At 35.7% G+C, this 14,707-nt stretch overlaps 1 protein-coding gene across 25 annotated transcripts in view; it reads left to right on the plus strand.

Annotated features, from left to right (window-relative positions):
• The window catches only part of LOC131438950 (potassium voltage-gated channel subfamily KQT member 1), an 892,435-nt gene that overhangs the window by 342,120 nt on the left and 535,608 nt on the right, over nucleotides 1-14,707 (plus strand). The window lies entirely within an intron of this gene.

The raw sequence follows: 14,707 nt of genomic DNA on the forward strand, positions 1-14,707 counted from the left end.
CTCCAACACTTCGGCAACCAAGTACTCCATCACTGCCGCCAGATAGACCGATGCACCAGCACTGACACGCTCGGCGTAGTTCCCCTTCCGAGGCAAACGATGGATTCTGCCGCCAACTGGGCACTTCAGACCAGCACGGTTTGAGCGGGACTTTACCTTGCCCTTAATTGTTCCTCCACAACATGCTGTTAGCAGCTCGACGACCCATTCAGTATTACTGGCTGCCGCTCTGCTAACTCTCTCTTTTATATCGTTTCACTGTTTCCCGTTCTGCGTATAGGAAAGAAATTCTAACAAAGGGGACGTCCTACCGTGCTACCACTAGCACGTATAAAAGGAAATGTGATGTGAGAAATAGCGTCATTTAAGTTAAAGCAGCTACTCTGTACGTACGAGACACCGTCAGAACGATGGCTCCGAAAACAGGTAGAAAAACAGATTTGTACCGTCACTAACACATTCAATTACGAACGGCAATGCGAAAGCGAAAGTGATGATGTTGAACACATCTTTATACTAGTATGGGGTCGTGTGAAAATATGCCATGCGAAACAGGGTTGCCATATATACAGGTTAATCTGTATTATTATTATTACTATCATTATTATTATTAGAATCACTCTTGCATACCGAAGATCGTAGATACATTTCAGACTAGGCCATTGCAATTGTCTCGTACTGAAATTTCGAGAAGAATCATTATTATTATTATTACTATCATTATTATTATTAGAATCACTCTTGCATACCGAAGATCGTAGATACATTTCAGACCAGGCCATTGCAATTGTCTCGTACTGAAATTTCGAGAAGAATCAGATATCTTCGAACTTCATAGCTTCAATAAAAATAAACTACAAATTTGTCGTACCTAGCTTCCTATATTAGCAAATTAAAAAGGAATTGTTTCAAGTTTGGAATATATAGTTGTAGAATAGTAGCTGTTTAATGTAACTAATCTGTACTTTAATGTAGGTGTATCGCTTCAAATTCTATTAGTGAAAAAGAGTAAAGCTTGCACAATTCATACAATCAATCAACTAACTGATATTCGGAAAAGTGATGGGAGCGTGTCAGTTTTTTCGTATTAACGACATCCAGTTATGTCTCTGACATTACTCACCCGCCTTTTTTTTATTAAAACGAGCTTTGTAGTCGATAATGCGAACACGAGAGAACACGTGAACTTAACAGATTAATGAATTAGTTAACAAAAAATTATACGAATTGTTCTCATGGCAAATGTTTAGCCCCTAAAAGATCTTTTTATTATTACAACGTCGATTTTGCGGGAGACAAAGAATATTCTTCACGAATGCGACAAACTAATTGAACACTTTTGAGCATTCACGATTGATAACGATCAAATTATTTAAGTTTCTCGGATTTTTTTTTAATCATGCATTAAGACTAACATGTAGTGTTAATTTAATCAGTGCTTTTCTAAAATAGAAGAAGTTACAGCTAACGCAAATAAGAATAACAGATTATTTCGAACTGTTAGTGCCACCTCGCGGATTAACATAATCCACTAACCAGACGTAAAGTCAGTGCTATTTACAATGCACCTTTTTTGCACCGGAGTGCAATGTCTATTCTAACGTCTCAGGCGAAAATGAATTTGAGACTTTCTGGCCGCAACTATATGGGTTCTTTGGAAAATTTAGGTTTTGGTACCGGTTTGTGCAATTCGGTGCAAAAAAGTGCGTTGTAAATAGCAATGACTTTACGTCTGCTTAGCGAATTATGATGATCCGCGATGTGGCATTATCAATTCAACATATTCTGATAATGCACTGATGAGCTGAATGCGAAACGTACATTTCTTTTTGATATTTTAAAAGGCACACAGACAAAAATAGTATTGTAAATTTACATCTATTTCCATGCATTTCTTCTAAGGTCTTTATTTTTCATATAATTCAAAAGTAAAAGGCCCGGGTTAGCAGTTCAATCTATAGGGCGCTGGTCTTACAAGCAGGACTTTGTCATTTGTTCGAGCTCCGACCTGGAAGGATTCTTAGTGTCAGTAGAATCGTAGTACTAGCCATACAATGATTCTGTACGCTATGAATCGGCTGCGAAGTCTGTTGAAACAGAAAGGTAAAATTCCACCAAAGAAATATAATATCAAGATTTTACTTTTTTTAAAGTAAAACTAATCATTAATTCAAATATGCTGTATTATTCATTGAAAATCTATTCATTTCATTTTTTCCGATAATTTCATAGTGGCATTGATTTCCATTAGATGTAAATTTCCTTTTTCTTTCTGTGCATTAAAAAAATAGTAACTTCTATCGACATTTTCAAAAAGCAACTAAATATAACAGAACTGTTACTATCCACCTGGTGTAACGATGCGTTTCTCATATTAACGGGTGGGAACTAAAATTTTGGAATTTCTTTCTCAAGCTGTCAAAAAAAAGACAAACATACTTGGAGAAGATCCGATTTATTGAAATTAAAGATACATTGTTCATTGTTGAAAAAAAATTAGTGAACGTTTGAAAACGGTCCGTAATCGGATGTTCGGCGAAGCTTCCGCTCGATGTCGGAACAGGAGCGTTGTACGGCCTTCATGTCAACTTTGCGAATGCATCTTTTGATTCTACCAATCAACTGTTAGCAATTCGTGGCTCTCCAGTTATTTGTGTACACCAAGGAGCTCAAAACCCCGAATAAATCTTCGATTTGGCGACACTGAGGTAGATTTATCGGGTTGTGGTTTTTGGGTACAAATGGGATCGAATGGGTATTCAGGAACGATTGTGTTTTTTGGCGCAATGCGATGACGCTTTATCCGGCCAAAACACGTATTGTCCATCAGCATGATGTTTTTGAAAAAAACGGGATCAAAACTTTCTACAAACATTCGTTCTAGTACACATCTTGATTGATTGCCAACCCAGATGGCTTGAACTATGGCTTAGAAATGCCTTTCTCGGAAATGACTATGTTCAGCATCATTTTCTGTTCAAACTTATGTTTAAACTAATATTTTATGTTCGGACGTAGTAGAACTTTCCGTTGAATCGTTTGCGGGATTCTGCGTCTTCGAAAGAGGGAAGTAACTTTCGTCGTCCAAAACAAAACTTTTTCCGGAAAAATTTTTGATCAACCAGCGGCATTGGGAATTCAGTGTTGAAATCTGTGCGTCAGTATATCCAAGGCTCGGGGCTTCTTTCGGTACTTTATTCCGAGTCTTTTCAATGTTTTGCAGATGTACTGATGAGAACAGTTGAACTTTTTTGCGGCATCCCTTTGACTCAGTGAATCCTTGTTGTTGAAGGCACGAGAAAGAGAACGAAGTCCTTTTGCGTCCATAATTTTGGCTGGTCTTCCACTAACTTCCTTACGACCAGTTGTTGGGCATCTTAGGAACTAAACTGTCGTAGACGCAACATTTTTGCTTTTAAAATGATGTACCGTATACTATTTGCCGAGATTTCTGTGCAGTTCGTAGAACTGTACAATGCGCTCACGAAATACTTCTTGTTTCGACGGCATTTTGAACAAAACTGAGCAAGCATGAACAAAACAGAAAATACTAGCAGAAAGAGGAGAAAGAGAGCTAACACATACACACTCTTAGTTCTTTCTGAGCTCATTTGTTGTTGAGCATACAGGCCTCGAAAAAATTCGAAAATTTTAGTTGCCACCATAACAATGACCTAAAATCATCACGCATTCTCAATGAGAGAATCCAATCCAACAGCTTCATACTCGTTTTCAACTGTCTCATTCGTAAATAATCACCTTCAGAACAAACGAAGAGAGACGAAACATTTTCGTTTCTTATTGAAACAAAAGAGAGAATCAATGCCAACGTTACTTGTTCCCCTATGACAAGACGAAACCAAAATATCGTCTGCAGGGTGAATCAGTCGAATTTCAATTGTCATTCTTTCATCGATGTATTAAAAATCTGTTACAAGGAGTGTGTAAAATATGATAAATCGAACCCAGAACCTCTTCGGAAACCAAAACTACTACGATACGATATGTGCACTAAGAGGTAGAAATGGTTCTGTACCGTGTTTTGTTATTATCTATTCTCGAAGCTTCGGTTGAATATCGACAGTCGACACTTCACATTAGTATAAGATTTTCACTGAAAACCGAAAATGACTGGAGGGTAAATGAAAGATAGAACACAGCTTTGAAACTACTTTTCCATAGTTGACTGGACATAGAACTCATTCTCATAATTTTCAAACGGAGCAGTGACATTTATTTCTCTTCCTAAACGAAATTTGAGTCAATGAAAATGCTATTATTAGCTATTATAATACAATTAGGGCTTTTTTATGTGATTTTTTATACGTTTTCACGCGACTTTTTTCAGTAAATTTTTAAAGTTATACGTGATTTTGCATGCGAATTTTTCAAGTTATGTGGTTCTATTGTTTTGTCTAAAAAATTCACGAGACATCGAGATCTAGCGTAGTTTCTAGAATGAAATGTCGACTCTGAAAGTTAGAAAGAAAAAAATGTTCCGCAATATTTTTTTTCGACGTAACACCAGATCTAGATATTTTATGCGTTTCTAAAACATTTGGTATAAAAAAAATTTATTTCGGAAATCTCAAAATTTTTCGACGACTTGATTGAAAGTTAAGTCAATATTTTCAAAACAATTTTTTTCATGATAACATCAGATTCCATGGGTTTTCAAGGCATATGGCACACATTTTTTGGCCTTAGTTTTGCGGTTTCTAATGCGATTTTTTTCAAAGTTGTGCAGTTTTTTAAGCGAATTTTCAGTGTTATGTAGATTTCATGATTCGAATTTTTAAAGTTAAACGGTTTTCTTGATTTGTAGAGATCTAGTGTTATTTAAAAAAAATAAAAATAAATAAATAAGTCGGGATAAGACCAGAATTCTATGTTTCATGCATTTCATGAATATTTGATATAAAAAAAGTTCGATATCGGAGATCTCAAAATTGTCTTGATGTGAAGTCGATATTTGAAAATTTTTGTTTTTCAGTATAACACCAGATTTCGAAGCTTCACGAATTTTTAAGGCATCTGGTAACTGATTTTTTCTCCTTAGCTCAGCGGTTTTTTATGCGAATTTTCAAAGTTCTGTGGTTTCTAATGCGACTTTTTATACGGTACATATCCCTGCAAGGACTTGTGTGTTTTACAGTGGGATTCTTAAAAAAAAACGATAATTGAATAGAAACAGTGATCAGACGTAAACTATCATAACCTACAAAATGGAACAGTTTTGAGCGAAATTTAAGAAAGACTCTTTTGCATACTCGCTTCAAACGACGGCTTGAAATTTCAAACATCCTTTAATTCGAATCTATTGTTGAACGACTGGTGAATATTATGTAAATCATCTTACTATCAGTTTTCAAATCATACGTTAAGTAGAAAGTGACCAGTAGTGCAACCATGAAAAACTACATAAAGTACAATTGAACGGAATTTCTAATGCTAATAATCGTATTTTAGACCTTTGCTTTTCAAGCAATGAGATCACAAATGGTATTTCAGTTCTGAAAGCTCCTGTTCCTCTAGTTAAACAATGTGTTCATCATCCACCGCTTCTCATCAGTCTTCACTCTTGCCAACCTATCGCATTTCGTGAAACAACTATCGAAAATCTGATTTCGGATCTATGAATCAATTTTTTGATAGCGGAAATTGGAAAGACGTACTCTTTAATTACGACGCCAATCAAGCTGCTAAGCACGTCATTCTCTATGCCATCGATTAATTAGTGCCGAAAGTTATATAGTCTCCCACTCTTCAGCCTAAATGGTCATGCGAGAGACTCAAACAATTGGAAACGACTGATAGTATTTGTAGTCTTTTTCGTGATCACTCCAGCAGCGTTTTCTGCGACGAGGAACTCGACATCGATTCCATTGCTGAAGCCGCTGATGATGTACCTTGCTTTCCATCTGTCGGCTCTCCAAACACTGTATCGATTGGTGATGTGATCGAAGCGTACAAGCGTCTTAAATGCTCGTCGAATCCTGGACCTGATGGATTCGTCCCGTCAATTGTGCTAAAAAAAGTGCTCCCAGTATCGCAACTCCATTGGCCAACGTTTTCAATAGCTCACTGTCATCAGGCATATTTCCAGACATCTGGAAAACCTCGCTATTATTCCCCGTTCACCAAAAACGTGATAAACATAAAAATCTCCAAACATCGTGGTGTTGCGTCATTAAGTGCACTTTCTAAATTATTTGAGCTGATTGTCATGAATTTCATGCACCGTTGTAGCTCACAGTACATATCTACCGACCAACATGGATTCGTTCCCAAGCGTTCAACAAACACAACAAACACTCGTTTGTTACACATCGCACATCATTTCTGAGATGGAGAAGAGTCATCAAACTGACTCTATCTATACCGATTTATCAGCTGCTTTCGATAAGATCAATCATGATATCGCTCTAGCGAAACTCAACCGTCTTGGATTCCATGGTAGATTTTCTAGACTGGTTAAAGTCCTATCTCGTTGACCCCCTAATGTCGGTAAAAATTGGTGACACTATTTTTAATTCGTTTACCATTACCTCTGGTGTGCCACAAGGTAGTCACCTTGGACCTCTCCTGTTCCTGCTTTACATCAACGACGTTAATCACTCCCTGAAGTGCTTGAAGCTCTCATACGCAGACGACTTCAAACTGTTTTTAAAAATCAATAGCCAAAGCGATGCTAAATTTCTTCAACAACAACTTGATATTTTCGGAAATTGGTATGAGGTCAACAGGATGGTACTAAATGCTTCAAAGTGTTCTATCATAACGTCCAGTCGCAAAAGAAAGAGTAAAATAGAGTAAGCTGCATTAAAGATCTAGGAGTCCTACTTGATAGCAAATTAACTTCTTGCGATCATATATCATATATCGTTTCTAAGGCATCCAAACAACTCGGACTCATCTTCCGAATGACGAAATCATTGAGTAACATACACTGCTTGAAACCATTATGTATATATTGCCCTGGTTCGCTCTGTTCTTTAGTTTTCTGCAGTTGTGTGGTCACCTTATTACCATAACGGGGTACAACGCATTGAAGCTGTGCAGCATAATTTCGTCCGTTTTGCCTTACGTCAGCTGCCTTGGAGAGACCCCCATAACCTTCCCAGATACGAACTTATTATAAATAATTAATGTATCATTTGGATGTGATTATCTGCTGGTACAAACGGTGAGGAGGTTTTATGCCTACTGGAGAGAAATTCTCAATAAGTTTCAACTCCAGTGGGCATTTTCCTGCTCCAAATAATTAAATAAATAAATAATTAAATGAATAAATAAATAAATAAATAAATAAATAAATAAATAAATAAATAAATAAATAAATAAATAAATAAATAAATAAATAAATAAATAAATAAATAAATAAATAAATAAATAAATAAATAAATAAATAAATAAATAAATAAATAAATAAATAAATAAATAAATAAATAAATAAATAAATAAATAAATAAATAAATAAATAAATAAATCAATAAATCAATAAATAAATAAATAAATAAATAAATAAATAAATAAATAAATAAATAAATAAATAAATTAATAAATAAATAAATAAATAAATAAATAAATAAATAAATAAATAAATAAATACATAAATAAATAAATAAATAATTCCGGAACCCGGATGAAATGCGACAGTCACCTTCGGAATTATAAGACTTTTGTTTACTTTCTAACTTAAGTTTGTTGAAATTGGTTCAGTCGTCTCTGAGAAACCAAAGAGAAAAAGAAACTTTTTATACTCATGGTACTTTCGGTTCCGGAAATTGGGACTAAATTGACTTCATTTGGTCGACTAATAAGATCCACAAACTAAAAAAAGTGCTAGCCGATTTCATGGGATTCGCTTATTTTAACATACGAAAAAAACGAAATTGATAAACACCCTGTAATTCCAGAAGTCGGATCCAAAATAAATTCAGCATTTTTCTATAGGATCTCAAGTCCTTTCATTTGAATCTAAGTTGGTGCAAATTGATGTGGCCATCTCGGAAAAAAATGATTGCATATTTTCTCATACTTTTCAGTTGTCATCCTGGAATTCCGAATTTTCTGTGAGAACCCAACTTTGTAAGAATTGTCTCAGCCAGTCGAAAATTGAGTGCACATTTACTTTACATATAAATATATGCACTAAAAAAATTGAGATATTTCACAATCTCGATGACATGAGTCGAATAGTATATGACTCTAGGTCCCTCAGACCTCGGTAGAAAAGTTGGTTTTCACAGTGATGGCATATCCTTTCTATATAGGGAAGGTAAAAATAAAGATGCGTGTTTTTAGTTTGATTTGTTCGTTTAATTAAATTAATCGATTGAATTCGGTTAATTTGATGAAAAAACGCATGCTAAAAATGCATTCGACAATTATATAGACATGATGTATTCTGGCTATTGATATTCACAGTGATGTCTTTTCAAATACACATTAAACTCGCTTGAATCCGATAGTTGTCTAATGAGAACATCATTATTTGATTAACTTTCATCGAAGCCACTATCAAGCGGCTATCAATCACAGCCATGTAAGCTGATCATTCGAGAGAAATCAAATTTCCTGTGCAGTGGTTTTCGTTGAAAATTAAATTTTGCTTTCGATACCATCAACCAATCTCTGCCCTGGGGCAATCGCGTTCATGCGGAATGACGAACATGTATCACAGTTTACGATGTGCAGATAGTGTTGTCTTCCTTTATATATATTAAATAGATAATATCTCCCAGGACATGAGAATCGCTGAAACCGTACCGTAAGAAATGGGAAAATCAGACGATAAAATGATGGACTAGCTCGTCAATTCATCGTATGCGTTGGATGCAGGAAAATACGACGTTTGTCTATTCATAATTCGGATTGAAGTTTATCAGTTTCGAGCTACGATATCGCTTGCCCAAGGCAATGTTCTAATTAGATTTTATATTTGTTTGATTTAAGATAGGAATGATTAAGATGCTTTCTTATGGAATGCCTAGCATCTTTGATTATATCATATATCTACACTATAAAAGCTATATACCGTCTTTGAGACTTTTTTCTACATATCATTGTCATTGTAAATTGTCAACAATTTATGATAGAATACGTAACTCAAAATGGAAGTTTTCTATGTCGTTTTCGCTTGATGTGAAAGCTAACCCAGTTTTCACCCTAACTGCTGTCAAAACCGTTCGTTTGAAGCTAGTTTCGAACCTAGTTTCAACGTTGTTGAACTTCAAATCGAGTCTGTTTCGAATCTGGTTTTTACATCAGGTTTGCTCAAACCCCCGTTGCTAAGTGCACACAGTTTCGTGGAAAATGTTTGTTTGATGAAACTAGCCTGAGTCAGTTTCAGTTTTCTCACGCGAAAACGACACTAGAAAGTTTTGTTTCAACGAGCATTAAAATGTAACTCAGTGCCAAAATAGAGTGTGCAAAATTTCAACCGCATAAATTGAACGAATCATCGCACAAAGCGTATCGTGCAAAACCGACACATAGAAATATAGAATTTTTTCAGTGGTTGAGTACAGTGGGCTTACGACACGTTTTGTTCGGTAATAAAACATATACTAACTTTGTATGGTTACAAACCATGAGTATTTGTAATTGACCAATATGAGCGAGACACATTTATGCATGTTGTTTAGGACGATCAATTCAGAATTTGGAAGCTTAAAAATTTAAGCGAAGGAGTCTCGACGCTTTAATAATAATGTATTCTATGTGTTCCTTACAGGCTCATTTTCAATCTAATACTACGTCTTTCATTGAAGATTTTCACCCTAGTATAATTTTGGTAAGAATTTATTATCGAACGTTTGCGATCAGAGAAGATTACCGAGTATTTGGGGAAATTTTGTACCATCCCATTAAGGCCATCGTCCAAGTACCATGCGCGCGTGTGGTTTCAGGAAATTTTGAAAAATTTGCCAAACCCAAAAACATACAGACCTTCGAAAAACTTTTATCTACCTACAGGAAAAAAATGGCCGAAACAATATCTCTGAAAAATGAGTGTTTTTGTGATCTTTCACAATTCTTTGGAAAAATAATGCGAGGATATGATAATTTTTTTTAGAATAAACCTTTTTCTGGCTTCAAAGATTACATTCAGACACATTTTTGGAAAAGTTTCCATGCTTTTCATGGAAAATCAACGAATTTCATATAAACGATTTCGTTGTATTTTGACGATTTGGAAGTACTAAATGAAATACAAATTGTGTGTGATAATTGTGAAATATCACAAAAACACTCATTTTTCATAGCTATTTTTGATAACACTCGAAATATACTCCAAATTTTTCAGCCATTTTTGCCCTGCAGGTGAATAAAATTTTTCTAAGGTCTGTATGGTTTTGGTTTTGGCAAATTTTTCAAAAATCCATCGAAAATTTCCTGAAACCACCCGCGCGCATGGTACTTGGACGATGGCCTTAACATTGTGCAAATTTTAAAGAATATCCAATTGCGACTGTGAGAATTTGGATTTGGACGACTTGAAATCATCTGCAAACGAAAGCATTTTATGGAGCGATTCAAGCTGTTAAAATAAATTAAAAATAGGAACGACCCGAGATGACTGCCTTGAGTGACACCAGTACAGACACACAAGCGATCGAATTTTATCTATCAGAATTTACTCCCGGAGAAATCTATCGGGAATCTGTGGAATCATAGTTGCACTTCCAACAGCATTCCAAGATTATATTAAGCAGTATCAAATAAAATGTAGTACAATATTCAAACAATAATGATAAGCAGGAAACACCTTTGTCAGAAGCGTAACTTTTTTTTAAAACGATATACAATCATATCGTAATGATCATCAAAGAATACCGATACAACTGAACATCAAAGAATACCGATACTTCAAACATCGTTTTCCGTCATCTAATCATTAATCTCGTTCCGAAAATACCCACATTGCAGTAATTTCCATGGAGCCGGAAATTGTTTTCATTGGATGCAAAAACCTCTTTTTACGAAGCTGGTTCGTAAAAAAAGTTTACGTTATTTGGGATTTGGTTCGTAAAAAGAGTTACGTAAAAAGAGTAACGTAAAAAAAGTGTTCGCCAACGGAGGTTTGGGTGTACCACCACCAGCAACAGTGATGCTAGATATATTAAGGAATGAGCTATTGTTTGGACTTTGTGTCGTTTTTTCTTTGATAACTTTTTCTACAAATGTCGGATTGTTTTGCGGTCTTCGAAGGCTTTCCTCCTCGATAAATCTCCTACGAAAATCACAAATGCACTGGTTTTTAGAGCTTAAAGTGAAATGTGGCGTCATAAAATGCGCGGAAAATTTTATCCGCTTCAGTTGAACGAACCGTCGCACAAAGCGTACCAAGAAAAACGGACACATAGAAACAAGAACTTTTTTCAATGATTGAGCGCAGTGGGCTTACCTCTCGTTATATTGGCTTGTGAAAAAGACTGGACGTGATGGATTTTTGAATTCTTCACACTTTGAATATATGCTAATTCAATCCTTATTGTTAGTGATTACTCTTACACTAGAGCTATAAATCTTGAGTAATTATGAATGATTAACATGAGGTTATATGTATATGTATTGACTAACTTGCTAACCATGTAGGGTAACAGTAAAAAAAATAATAAAAATATCCACCAAATGTTTTAATATCTAAGAAAAATCCTTTCGCAATAGGTAATTTAATGTGATTAGCTTCAAACTGATGCAACATGGGTTACCTAAGATCGATTGAATCCATATAGTTTGTTAGGTGGGCCAAAATATAGGAAGTGGCCAAAATACCTCTGTTACCCTATATGCCTGAGTTAAGTAGCAAGCATGGATTCTTCTTCAAAGGACGATTGAAGACAAGAGAACATTCAATTGTTTTCGATATCTTTGCCAGTCGTTCACCAGGCCCGTCCCGCCGATGAGATAGAATTTACGTAAAAGTATACACCATTACCTTTTTTTCGGAAGCGACTTTCGGAATTATATAGAGTCTAGAAATGTCTGTTTCAAGTTATTTCGTAGTTCCTTATTGTTCAATTTTGAAAGCAAAATCAAGCGTTGATTCATTGTATTCATAATAATTGAAAAACCAATGAATTCCAATAAGTTTTCCATGCTGACTGGCTCGAAGCTGACCCTCAATGTTTATCACTTTGTTTGTATATCAGGTTAATGAACGATAATACTTGGCTTGTGTTCATTTCATTCAGTAGCTTGTCAATGTTGAAGTTTTAGTTTTGCTATAAAGTTTGCTACAATCTAAAATAATATCTGTTTTTCGATATTACACAGCCAAGCATTTTTGCTTTAGCAACATCAATGCATTGAACTTAACAGATTTGGACATTATTTGCATTATAAATGACAGCTACTTAGAAAATAAACGATTTCTTACAATACCCATTACACAAAACCCAATACTGCATTATTTGATATGTAATTTTTGCTCACGATATAATGCCACCATGCCCACCGTGCATTTCTCACACCACCTCAATACGAAACAGCAGCGCGCAAGCAATAAAAAAATGCAGAAAAGTTTATGTAAACTTTTTCAATTTTCGGTTGTTTTAGCTAAAATTTTATAATTTTGAGTTGCATTTTCAAATTCTTTGTGAAATTCTGCTACAAACACTACTTTTCAGTTCTAAAATCATCCCCGTGGGACGGAACAGTGCCCGTTTATACATTTCAAAAACCAACTACGGCTCGGCAAAGCAAAATTTAAAAATTCTAAGAATAGTTAGTTATGATAAATTTGATTGCGAAAACTTTGTTTTTGGTTTTTCGAAAATCGGTCTAGTTTTTGAATAATTGATCAAAACCGCAATTTTCGCATTCCGCTACATTTCACCTTAAAGGTTGATCTCCAGCCGATTTTTTTTTGTAAAAAGTGAATTTCTCCATACTAAATCCCATACAAACTTTACACCTCGGGCGCGAAAATATAGTTTCGCAGATCAAGCTAAAATTTTGCATGGTGCTTATGGGACCCAAAAGGAACACGAAAAGTTTGGTGGAGCCGAAATCAATATTTTGTCCCACCCCACATGTACAGCGAAGCATGCTTAGTTTTCGTCCAATCAATTGGACTTTCTCTTCATGTGTTTTCATATGCAGGGTAGTTTAATTGGTAAAACATTTTCCTCGGTTAGGAGTTAGCTACGGGTTCGAGTCCCGTTCTCGGTTTTCATTACATCATTGTGTTCACATGTCAGTTTTCCAATCTGTTTCCCCGTTAGATACTGATCATATTAAAACTAGCTCAAGACGGCTCTACGTCTTAACAAAGACTAAAACAAATCGTAAAGATTTTGTTATTTGCGAAACACTTTTTGTTTTGCACCGAAGTGCAAACTGACGTGCCGAACGAAAACGGATTTTTGACTTTCAGGTTTGGTCATTTGTATACGCGCCTAGAGTTCATACAATCATAGAATAGATTGATCTTTGAATATAGCATCCACCCTGGGAACTGGAAAGCGAAAGCCTAAATTGAATTGATTCTACCATAACGCCTAAGCCGAATCCCAATTCTTTGATCGTCTCTGAATTTGCTAGACTGTAGAGAATTGACGAAATGTCTGTCAATCCGCTTTACTATTCACCAATATTTTTTTGTGTCCTTTTGTTGTCAGTCAATATCATAAATGCGAAAACACATCTCCTATTTCCTACCATGTCTTGGGTAAAGTTTGTTCAGTTCCAGCTCAATCAATTTTATGGATCTCTCCGGTGAACAGAGCAATCATTGCATTTCCATTTCCATTTTTATTTCAGTTCAACACTCGACCGACCGACCGACGAATGTCGTAGGACGACAGTAGCTTGACTGGCACAGGACATGTATCCCATATCTATTTCAATGCGTTCATGGTTCTCCTGCGTTGTCCTTGTGATGGATGCATTATTGATAACATTGAGTAAATAGCATAAGAAATGAAATCAATTTAAAATTGATTTTTCGCAGTACCCGAGTTAGTTCCAGTCACGACCTGGGTTTGTAATAATCTCGACCGGTGACTGAGGGCAAGGGTCAGGCTGACGACGTACAAGTACAACCCCATTTTACCACTTCGAATGGCAGCAAAGCACTTGTACCGTACCGCCTGTGGAATATAGGAAGTCATTTCCCAATTGCCAGCAGTATGTATTACATTCGCAGGTGGCCCTTTTACATAAACGTTTACGGGGAAGTACTTCCTACGAAGGAATTTGGTGATGTAAGAAATTTGTGCAGTTCATAGAAATATGGGCCGTAACGAAAATGGATATTTAATGTTGTTGGCAAAGTGCCCAACGTAATTTCTATCAAACTCGTTTTGAGAACATTATTAGCTAGACACAATTTTCACTAGCCGCTGAAACTGTTACTCAAAGCAGGAGCAAGTCATGTTCCAATTGGCACTCGTCACCCCGATAACCGTAACGAATCATCTATTCTTGCTTCGTTGCCAATCGGAGGGCGGGAATACAATCGATTCACATGGTTAATATTTTAGTATGTTAAGACTGCTAGTTCTCGGCCTTGTGTACATAACATTTATCCTCCTCGCTTGCCTTCAACTCACCAACCAAGAAGCTAACCAAAGCTTTACTACATGAATGCGAGCAACAAGTTCTGTGTGGGTGACTTCAGTGTAAACGTTTTATAATATAAAAAAAAATATTCATTTTGATCATTTTTCGCAAAACAGAAGTAGCAGCAAGTTTA

This window comes from Malaya genurostris, chromosome 3 (genome assembly GCF_030247185.1).
Source record: "Malaya genurostris strain Urasoe2022 chromosome 3, Malgen_1.1, whole genome shotgun sequence".
Classification (NCBI taxonomy): domain Eukaryota; kingdom Metazoa; phylum Arthropoda; class Insecta; order Diptera; family Culicidae; genus Malaya; species Malaya genurostris.